This window comes from Poromitra crassiceps, assembly GCF_964638095.1.
Source record: "Poromitra crassiceps genome assembly, chromosome: 4".
Lineage (NCBI taxonomy): Eukaryota > Metazoa > Chordata > Actinopteri > Beryciformes > Melamphaidae > Poromitra > Poromitra crassiceps.
In genome coordinates this window covers 50,631,300-50,643,648 of record NC_139626.1, presented here as the reverse complement: position 1 = coordinate 50,643,648, position 12,349 = coordinate 50,631,300, and positions in this window count along the sequence as shown.

Below are 12,349 nucleotides of genomic sequence, written 5' to 3'. Positions count from 1 at the left end.
TCTGTTGGTGCACCCCCGCCACAGACACACACACACACACACACACACACACACACACACGCACACACACACACACACACACACACACACACACACTGAAAAAAAACTGCACAATTTGCACACTATGCACCATCATATTGACAATGTCACCTTTAATGCTCGTTTATATTGCTTTTGTTTGTTAATTTGCTCTCTTGTCTGTTCCTTGTATTGGGGTGTTGCTAACTGAGTTTCGTTGTCCCTATTTATCTATTTAGTCAGATTATATCTATCTTAGTGAGATAACCAGAGCACGACGGTTGCCAGTGTTGTTAACTCGAGTTAAATAAATGGAGACACCCTCCAAAGATAGAGCCTACTCACCTTATATAGCCACGCCCACTTGACCGTTTTTGTTACGACTTCCTGTTCAAAACTCCTGCTGTTTTACCTGCTCAAACCAGAGATCATTTCTCTGGTCAAAGCTATAGTGACTCACTGGAAGCAGGCTGCGGGGATCAGCTCTAGCTGGCACAGGAAGTGTAAACACAATCGGTTTCGGATTGTGTTTACACTTCCTGTTAGTCTCTCAAGCCAGACTGTCGCTTCTACATAAGCCGTTTCAGTCTTGCTATATACTTCATGCTTCGAGCGAGGTTTAAGCGAGCTAATAACCACACGATCCTTGTCCTGAAACACAGCAGATATATCGGAAGCCGTGCTTTAATGCTAACGTTACGTCACGTTAACGTTACAAACTCACCAAACTTTGCTGTAACACTCGGCGTGGAGAACGGAAGTGAAACGTTGTCAAGATGTGACGAGCTGCCAGTTCTCTCTCTCTTTTCTACTCAGATGTCTGACAAACGGCTGCAAGGATTGCTAGTTTCTTAATTCCCCCGCAAGCTATTTTATCCTAGTACATCACAGAAGGCATGTGTTGCATCTATCTATCTATCTATCTATCTATCTATCTATCTATCTATCTATCTATCTATCTATCTATCTATCTATGCATCTATCTATCTATCTATCTATCTATCTATCTATCTCTACAGTAACTATCTATCTATCTATCTCTACAGTATCTATCTATCTATCTCACACACTTTGTAATAGGCCCACACCGCCAGCATGTTTTCGGTTAGTTTGCATGGGACAATGACGCCAACTCTGCTGAGAAATGGCTCACAAAGCTAATTCGGTCAGAGAACGTCTTCAGACAAACTGTCGAGCTAAAAGTTGAGATCTTTGTGAGGAGTCCTGCTTCAGTGAGGCTGCGTTTACTTTCAAGGCAAGGCATCGAGCTGTCACATTTGGCTATGGAGACTGTCGTGGCAGTCTCTCCCAGACAAAGAGACAAAGTGACTCAGACGGCTTCTTGATACATGCAGAGAGTTCTAATATCAAATATGCACCCCCGGCTGCTTCGCGGGATCCCATTTAGTTTGAAATGCCATACCCTTCAGACAGCATCCTCATCACTCCCATGCAATAATCCACCATTATGAATGCAGAGAGGCTGGCTTTGGTTCAGGGATTTAGCTTCTTCTGTTTCCTCATGATAGCAGACTTGCTTTGAGTTTCACAGATGACCGATGTTTATATCAAAACAGCAGCAACAGTATTGCAGTACAGTTTTCACATTTCAACTGGTGGCTATTAGAAGCTATGTAGACTTTTACTTTCACAAATCTCAGGGGTCATGTTTTGGTTTAGCCGGTGTGTCTGCTGGGAACAGACACACTGTGCAGGCTACCGGAGCTGCTGAGCTTGGCATTTATTTTTTATTTTATTTTTATTTTGTTGGCGCTCAGAGCACCGAGGAGTGGAGTTTAAACATTTAAATGTAGAATTGAAAAATATGTATTCTTCACCCTGCCTGGCCATCTGGTCTGTTTTACAACGTTTTGGATGAAATAGTAGAGCAGTGGAGAAATGCTGCGTTGGCTTCAAAGTTACAGTCATTAATGAACCCAAGGCATTGAGGTATATACTCGATTTCATTGGTTTAATACGTTTCAAAGTAGTTTCAAAATGCACAGTGGGTAAAATGCAATCGTTCCTCAGGTTGCAATCTTTTAAATTTGGTCTAAGAAAGCTTTTGCTTGAATGTCTAAAGTTTTACTCACAATTATATTGCTGTGTTCTAACCAGTGGGCAAGCTCTGCCCCGGAAGATGCAGAAGTCTTTGTTTAAGCTGTAATTCCTCAAATGGCCACTTGAGGCAGGGCTCAGAAGTCCCGTCGTTCCTGTTAAAATGCCCCACTTTGTAACAGTAATTAAGCATCTTTACATCCTGGGCCTTAACACGATTTTGGTCGACATAGCTAATTGCGCCTTTTCATAACAACTGTAGGGGGTAGTTTTTTATATAACTCGCCCGTTTGGAGTAAAATAGGCGATGTAAAAGGGGGTGATTGACAGATCGCCTGTCGCAGTGATCGCGCAGCTTGCCGATCACGGACCAATAGCAGGCGGAGTTGCGCCTCTGGGAAACCCCCATCTCACGTGAGGTGCGGAAGGACTCAACCCATTCCCTCCCACTCTGCTGACGAAAGAAATCTAGATGGCAAGGGCCAACGAATCAATTCCAAATGGGAGACCAAAATGAATGGGATAGCTTTGTCCATATTCTTTAGGTCAGTGGTTCTAACATGTACTGTAGCACTTACTACCTTTTACATTTTAGGAAATTGCTGATTCTCTTATCTGATGTTTTGAAAAAGTCGAACAGTAGAATAGACCCATTTAGAGTGGACGTCACAGGGTTAATTGTGCACGCATCGCGGTATCCAAAACTCTGATGAAGCAAGTGAAGCCGAAACTGAGAGATCCCCGGAATACAGTAGTTGGATCCTAGACCCATCCTGACAGTGAGTAGCCTACGGGTCAAGAAACCTCAGCCCATTGAAAGAGTTCGCTTATTTGTGTAAGGTAACCTGTCTGTTGCTGGCAAAGCTTTCAAATATGTGGAGGAGGCGTCCGGATCGTTCATATTTCTATGACAGCTGAACCGCTAGCTGTCACTTTCTGCAACCAGTTCGGCTCCGCCCACAAAATACGTAATCACTGTTTACCAACATAAAAATGGTCTATAAACTTAAAGTCCTAGGGTGTCAAAATTACATAAAACCAATTATATTGAGTGTAACCTTCCGTTTCCTGACAACACATCTGTGATGCTGGAATGATAATGCAGAACAATGTGGGGTCTAGGGACCACCAGGGCTCCTTGGAGGGGGCAGCCTACCAGGGGGTCCCCAGCAAACTGATGAATTGTTAAACTCCATTTACAACATGTTAAGAATGTAGAAGAATCATTGTTTTGATCATATAGATTCATTGTAATCTATTGGAATTCTGGACAGAAGGTAAAGGTAAAGGCCCACTGATTGTCACACAATGTGTGAAATTTGTTCTGGGAATCATATGGTGATCTAACCCCCCAATTCCAACCGTTTGCTGCTAAGTGCCAAGCAGGGAGGCAATGGGTCCTATTTTTATAGTCTTTGGTATAACTCGGCCGGGGATCGAACTCACAACCTCCCAGTCTCAGGGCGGACACTCAGACCACAAGGCCACTGAGCTGGTTCACATCCAACCATAAAAGTGTTCTGAGATTTGGGTCCGAGAGACAGAATCTCAGCAAGCCTAATGTAATGTGACCCCTTGGTTGAGAGTGCTGGGATAAAAACAACAAAGAGAAAATAATTGCTTTTCACCTCAGATAAGCGGCGTATTTGAGCGTGTCGAGGAGGACGATTTGACGAGTTCCGATTCAGAGGCGAGAGAAGCGACGTCAGGTGCTGAATTTCCATACTCGTAAAAAAGCGCGGTTACAAATAAAATGTGTTATTATTAATGACAAGGACTCTGCCTTCCTCTCAGTTTGAGTATCTCTTTCAGCCTTGAAACCGTGGAGGCTCGCTGACCCTGTCACTCGCACAATAGACAGACACACAGCCAGCCAAGCTTTGTGTGAGCATGAATTGAAAGATAGTATCTCTGCCGGAGGAAAAGTTAAATGAACTTCTTCACTTCTGTCCCACGAGACTGATAACATTGATGGGGAGGAACCTTTCAAATGATGTGATTTTCGTTTTTATCTCTATTTAAAGATAGAAAAAGGAAGATCTATTCAGTGTGTATGTGCTCTTTTCACTGCGGCACTGGGCCAGCAGCCCCGTCGGGGTGCGAGATTTCTTTCCAAGGATAGTGGCTGGATGACCCGCCCCACTCTGCCTGCCCGATTGGCTTGCCGTACCCTGATATCTTACCCAGAGCTGTGTATATAGAAGTCTCCGTTCACTCCAATGGACCAGTTTTTTTTACTCTCAAGAGTTCCCCTGAAGTAAGGTTCTGGATTAAGCAGCGCTGTCGAGTGGCAGCAAAATGGACAGTGTGTGATGTACTTTGAAAGGGTCCGATGTTTAAAGAATCAAATTGTACACTATCTGCTTTATTTTAGCATTCAAAAGCAGCGTGAGCCTCCTTCCTGGCTATTCATTGGCTACTGAGTCACGCATTTTGGACCTCCGCTGACGCCACTCTCTTACTAGATTGCTCTGATCTTACCGTAACCCCAACCAATCACCACCCCTTATGCCCAAACCCAACCCCCTCATGCCCAAACCCAACCAATCACCACCCCTTATGCCCAAACCCAATCAGAGGCAGAGTAGGGTTCATCCCGTCACTATATGGGGTGGGGTGGGGGTGGTAGCCGTTGTCATAAGATGGTAAAGTCTGGGTCTGAATCTGGAGCGACAGCAACTGGACGTTTTTGAGCCATTTATCAGTAATGTAACAGTTGATACCTGGCTCGAACTAGTTGCAGCGTGCACGTGCCATTTTAACGATGGCCTTATGACATGACTTTTTAAATGACCCCCCCTCCCAATCAATTTGGAAATAAATTGTAATCCCAATTCTTTCCAAGTACCCCTGAAGCTGCTTACAGTAAGTACCCGGATACACATACTGCTGGTTGGGAGACACCACTTTAGTCTTCAAAGTGGGCAAAAAAGCGAATGACTTCTGATGCCGTGCGATTGCTCTGTGACTGGAAAGAACTTAATTTACTGCAATTGTTTGGAAGAAAGCTTCTCTGGCAGTGAGCCTGGAGAACTCCTGGGAGGCTGTATGAAGAAAAAAAACACACTCATCTGATTTAATATTGGTAAGAGGAGGAGTAGGTAATGACTGCATTTAGATGTCTGGAGCTGTTCATTTAAGCTAAGGGTCGAGTGCTCAAGGGCACTTCAGCAGATATTATTGAGGGAACAGCAAGGGTGCCATATGCTGTACTCCCCCATCCAGATTGTTTTCAAACCAGGCTTTGTACTGACAACCCTCCGGTTATAAACACCACTACATTAAAGGTTCCTTGCTCAGTTATAACAATCCAGATTGCAATGGGAGATGAATGCTGTAAAATAAATAAATGATGTATCATTTATTCATAAAGAACTGACAATGAAAGAATCAATTGCCAAATAAAGCCTCCATTTCATTTGATCAATAGAAAGGCCAGCATGGGCAGAAACCACTGGGCATCCAAACTTTATCCAAACATCCATGACTGCTCCTATACATTTGGGGGATTTCAATGTATTTTCAGAATTCTATAAATATCAACATGGAAGGTAAATGCATGCAGTCTGTGCATCTGTCTCCTCGCGGCAACTACAGGGTGTTGGTACATGCACACAATAATCAGATAACTGAGAATAATCAGGTCACTCTAGACATCTGATAATGATCCTGTTATTAGTGTGCATGTGTAAACGCACTCAGTGTGAACTTCATGTTATTAGTGTGCATGTGTAAACGCACTCAGTGTGAACTTCATGTTATTAGTGTGAATGTGTAAACGCACTCAGTGTGAACTTCATGTTATTAGTGTGCATGTGTAAACGCACTCAGTGTGAACTTCATGTTATTAGTGTGCATGTGTAAACGCACTCAGTGTGAACTTCATGTTATTAGTGTGAATGTGTAAACGCACTCAGTGTGAACTTCTCTCTCCTCCCCCGGCGCTCTTTTCAACAGCTGAATGACTGATGCATTTTCTTCTTTTCATTGTGGGCGCCATGAAACTCGATTGGCTCTATGTTTACCTTACCTTACCTCACATACCTTACCTCACATACCTTACCTCACATACCTTGCCTCACATATCTTCTCACATACCTTACCTCACATACCTTACCTCACATACCTACTCACATACCTTACCTCACATACCTTACCTCACATATCTACTCACATACCTTACCTCACATACCTACTCACATACCTTACCTCACATACCTTACCTCACATATCTACTCACATACCTTACCTCACATACCTTACCTCACATACCTTACCTCACATACCTACTCACATACCTTACCTCACATACCTTACCTCACATACCTTACCTCACATATCTACTCACATACCTTACCTCACATACCTTACCTCACATATCTACTCACATACCTTACCTCACATACCTACTCACATACCTTACCTCACATACCTTACCTCACATATCTACTCACATACCTTACCTCACATACCTTACCTCACATACTTTACCTCACATACCTTACCTCACATACCTCACCTCACATACCTACTCACATACCTTACCTCACATACCTTACCTCACATATCTACTCACATACCTTACCTCACATACCTCACCTCACATACCTACTCACATACCTTACCTCACATACCTTACCTAACATATCTACTCACATAGCTTACCTCACATACCTTACCTCACATACCTCACGTCACATACCTACTCACATACCTTACCTCACATACCTTACCTCACATATCTACTCACATACCTTACCTCACATACCTACTCACATACCTTACCTCACATACCTTACCTCACATACCTACTCACATATCTTACCTCACATACCTTACCTCACATACCTTACCTCACATATCTACTCACATACCTACTCACATACCTTACCTCACATACCTACTCACATACCTTACCTCACATACCTTACCTCACATACCTACTCACATACCTTACCTTACCTCACATACCTTACCTCACATACCTACTCACATACCTTACCTCACATACCTTACCTCACATACCTACTCACATACCTTACCTTACCTCACATACCTTACCTCACATACCTACTCACATACCTTACCTTACCTCACATACCTTACCTCACATACCTACTCACATACCTTACCTCACATACCTTACCTCACATACCTTACCTCACATACCTACTCACATACCTTACCTCACATACCTTACCTCACATACCTACTCACATACCTTACCTCACATACCTTACCTCACATACCTACTCGCATACCTTACCTCACATACCTACTCACATACATAACTGATGCATGTGGGTCTACAAAAGAAGAAGAGATTTCTGCCTGAAAAGGCCACAATGAGAAGAATTTGGATCAAAGTATCGGCGTGGTAAATCAATCTGTATTCAGCGTGGTAAATCAATCTTTATTCCATGTGTTCATCGGCCACAACTGCTAAAGCTTTAGGGATTACATTGAATCTACTGTACTTGTACAGACAAATGGGGACGGGGGGGACGGGGAGCTGAAAATAAATGGAATTCAATTCAAAACTGTGTTGGTGTGAGAAGGAAATCCAAAAGGGCTCGGAAAAACACACAAAACACACACACACAAAAAAGTGACAGAGTGAACTGAGTACAAAGACTTAATGAGATCAAATGAAAACATCAAAATACAAAAGTACAAAATAAGTTCGGGAAAAATTGCCTTTGCTGCAAGGAAAATGAGCCTGTCAACACGCGTGAAGAAAGAGAATGTACGTCTTCTTATCTTGTAACTTCTAAACTTAACACACACACACACACACACACACACACACACACACACACACACACACACACTCTCTCACACACACACACAGCCCCAGCTTATGAGCGTTAATAGATTCTCACGGTGGCATTATAGCTCATATCAGTATTCAAACACACACATGATTATAATGAACTAATCAAGTGTCCTCTCGTCTGGCTAGCATCCTTAACGAGCTCTCTCCATTCCTAATCAGCTAATTAAAGTGCGTTATCATCAGCGCCGGCCCTGGCTTACTTCAGATGAGATGCTAGATTTGCATGGTAAACAAAATACCAGGAGTACAACATTAATGAGTTCGAGGAGAGGACGAGGAAGATGAGCAAGACGAGGAGGACGAGAGAGGGAGAGCCAGGTTTTTCAAACCGGGGGAGAAGTGAGAAGAGAAGTTTGAACCACAGAACTTTAATCAAGAGAACTGTCCTTCCTGTTTGTCATCATTTGGTTAGGCTACAGCATAACATAGTAAATATGGGTTAAATAATGGGTGAAACCCTGCTCTCGTGACAAGTGACAATGCAAGCCGGTCACTCTTGAGAACTGCAGTTGAGGCTAAGCTGTCAAAACTCAACTGAAAGCGAACATTATAGTGTTTAGCTAACATAGATGGCACGGTGGCTCAGTGGTTAGCACTGTTGCCTCACATCAAGAAGATCCGGGGTTCGAACACCGGTCCGTCCAGGTCCATTCTGTGTGGAGTTTGCATGCACTCCCCGTGTTCGTGTGGGTTTCCTCCAGGTGCCCCCGGTTTCCTCCCACCATCAAACACATGTATGTATAGGGTTAAAGGCAGTGGTGGCTGGTGAGCTTGGAAACAGGGGAGGAAGCTAGTGCGGCGACCGAAAATTTGGGCTTTTTTTTCACGTGTGCGCGCGCGCGCGCGCATGTGTGTGTGTGTATTTGCCATGTTTCCCATGCTGTCAAGCCTCTTAGCTTTCCACCCAGTGAGGAGCATTGCATTAGCACCCAGTGAGAGGACTACAGGACGGAACAGCACCTGGCACCTGAGGCGGTCCCAGGGAAAATATGACGTGTGCTCTGCTGCTGATACTCTCACCCACAAGCAGTTTTTGCCCAAAACGCCCAAATCTCATTTTAAATTAGCATTAGGATTAGACTGTTGTGATGTCATTATTCAGTTTTAACCATCAATAATTGTTCCTTTTCTCATTATTTCATTTCTCAGAGTAAATACTGTATATTTATTTCGAGATTTTTGTCAATTATTTGTGCTGTTATGGTTATAATTAGCCTACTGTAGTTACTCACTTCTACACTATCTTAGATTGTGTTACTTATGGATGGCATGGAATTATAGTGAAAATAGATTATCCCCCCTTTTTGCTGGGGACCCCACTTTGAAAACCACTGGCTTAGGCTAGAACTGTTGCGAGAAGGTTTCAGGATTTATCTCTATGCATTAGGCTGTGATTACTATTTATATAAATCTATTTATTCACATAGATTCATGATATATTATGGTATACAGCCTACCTGTGACATCAATGTTTTGATTCATCCTATGATGTCTCACACTCAGGTGTGCTTTCACAAGACAGGTGTTGTCCATTCAATCAGCTAACCTGTCTTTATAATGGCTGTCTTGCACTGTTTGTATGATACTTGACAAAGTCTATGGCCGAAACTGTTGTCAAATAGCGTTAAATTACACTTAATTGCATCTGGAACGAGAGTGTGTCTTCCTGTGAACAGTGCTGCACTACTCATTTAGTTATCAACTTTGGAGCGTTATTTACCCCCCCTTCCCGACATCCTAGGTTGACATGCTTCATCCCAATCGATTCCTTATTTCTTCTACTTTCATATGATATAAAGATCACCACTCAAGCTTTAAAATTGAGCCCGCTGTCAGCTATCGATTTACAGGCCAAATTCAGTTAAAAAATGTGTGAATTTAAAGTTCGCGGGTTTTAGTATAAGAAATTACAGGATGAAACTTCAATACGACAAAAATAGCGCTGCTCGGTGAACCATTTCCACGCCGAATTTAATAGAAGGTTCGGATAACTTGAAATCAATTGACTTACTTGAATATCCGTGCTGTCTGTAGGGGAAACGCTGCAGTCGAGACGTTGCAAATATTCCAGTTTTCTGACATTGCAAAAAGCCCGTATCGCGCAGCTCGTCTACCCGCAACTCGAAACTCGTTTTGGTGGTAATCCAATATCAACGACTGTCTGGCTTGTGAACACTTACTGATTGATAAAAAAAGTAAATAAAAATAAGAGGGAAATATGATATGCTGCTACTGTCTCAGTAAATCCTTCCTGTCAGGTCAAGCAGTGGATTTCACCTCCTTGATTCAGCGTGAGAGACCACAGACCAGGCAGTGGAACAACGTTGCCGATTTTCAGACGTATTCATCAGCATTGGACAATACAGAATGTCAATCAATGTCAAGCAATCTATCTATCAAACAACAACCAATTAGGGTTTCACCTGGTTTCACGGGCTAAGGGAGAGCTCCCCTCCTCCTCAATCTGATTCGTTGGAAAACACATCACTCTCACTGTTTTCTGTGAATTGCAAGTCTTTTTCAACCAATCTTATTTTTTCATTAGATAAATTACCAAATAAATCAAGCCCACAGGGCGGGTGTTTTTTTAATCCCCTCCCCCATGCTGGGACCAGGGCCAGAGTGACTCGTCTGCATGGAGCTATATAATGAATGAAAAAATGAGCGTCTGCACATAAGAAAAAACACATTTGATTGATATTTTATTATAAAAAAAAATATGAAAAATGAAAAATATAAAAATAAAAATAAAAAATATATTTTTTTAATATATATATTTTTTATATAAAATCCCCAATCTAATAGAGGAGGACCATCCTCCTATGCCTCACTGGAAAAACCTCCTCTGGTTAAAGGCTGTTTTACACCGGTGCGGATCTTCGCGCGAATAATCGGCAGGGAGATTTGCGAAATAATGTTTTAATGAGTTGTAATTGAAGCTTGCACATTGCAATTATAATAATAATTGCATAATTAATAAATAAATGAATAATATAAATATAATATATATACTGTATATATAATAGAATATATATATAAAAATATAATCAATTAATATTTTTCCGAATGGACATCTACATCTGCGGATTTCTGCCTGTGGATACGTTTGACCAATGAAATCCTTTGTTTACAGCTGATTTCATACCTCCACTGCTCTTGCCAAACCTGGCTCATCAATTTGGTTTCTCAACATCCACTTTTATATGACAAACACCATGACGATCAACACCGAAATCAAGGACAAAATGGCTTCAGATTGCCCAGCAGCTGGGGTTCACTAGCTGTTATGTAACAAATTCCTACTTGCTAACATTGTAAACCACTGTTGTAAATAGATGGGGCTAACATTAGCCACTAACAGCCTGTCACTCAAACGTGAAGGATTTTTTCCCCACCACGCTGCAGGCGCCGACAACACGTCCACAAATCACTTGTCCTCAGGAATTAGTTCCTAAACTCTTGACACCGTGTACATTTTAGCCGGTAGATTGCTCCTGACATACAGTACACAGACAACCAGTCGCACCCCCCCCCTCGCCCCCCCCCCCCCCCCGCGCAAAACGGGCTTCCCTCTCTTAATAGAGGGGCGAATCTCTTTCTCACACCGGTGTTACAGTAAAAGCTGTGCCCACAGGCGTGTTTGACCGGAAGGGGAAACCAAATCATTATGGGGATCATAGTTGAGTGTAACACCACCAGTATCCGCCATCAAAGACATTTATTCGGGTCAGGAGCCGTGAAGATGACTCAATTTACGAAAATGCCTTTTCCTCCGCTTTCTGGTCACAGACGGCTGTTTTTGGTGAAAACGACCTACATTCAGGTGTCGATAACTAAAGAACGGACAAAGGTAGATTCTAACTCCCCCCCCCCCCCCCTCCCCTGAAAGTAGAGACTCTCTTCTTTCTTTTGGGATATTCAATATTTACGTAGTCATAGAAGAAAATATTCTGTGGGTCTTGGAAAATTAATGATTTTTTTTTTTTTTTTAATGGCGGTGGCTAGTGACTTATTCTCTAAACCTCTGGTGGTGGGGAATGAGTTAATAGTTTCATCACAGCATATACCGTCCTCGCTGTCAGTTGAAATGAAGAGGCTGGTGACTGCACATGTATCAGAGGAAGCATGTGCTAGTCTATAGTCTCCCCAGATCACCATAGGGATGGAGGAACTCCCTAACTCTCTATAGCTTTTGTAGTCGAAATTAGCAATCCATGGCAGCCAGGACACAGAGAAGCGTTGGTCATTGCTGCAAAACTAACCTGTTTATACAGAAGCAAAGGGTGAATTGAATGACCGTTCTTTCCATTCAGGTTCTGTGGCAAAGCACATGCACACAAACAGAAGCTGCAGCAAGCAAGCAGACTTGGGCTGTGATCAGGAGGCTGTTTGAAAATGTTTTCAGTTATGTTCAGTTTCAAGTGTGTGTCTCTCTCT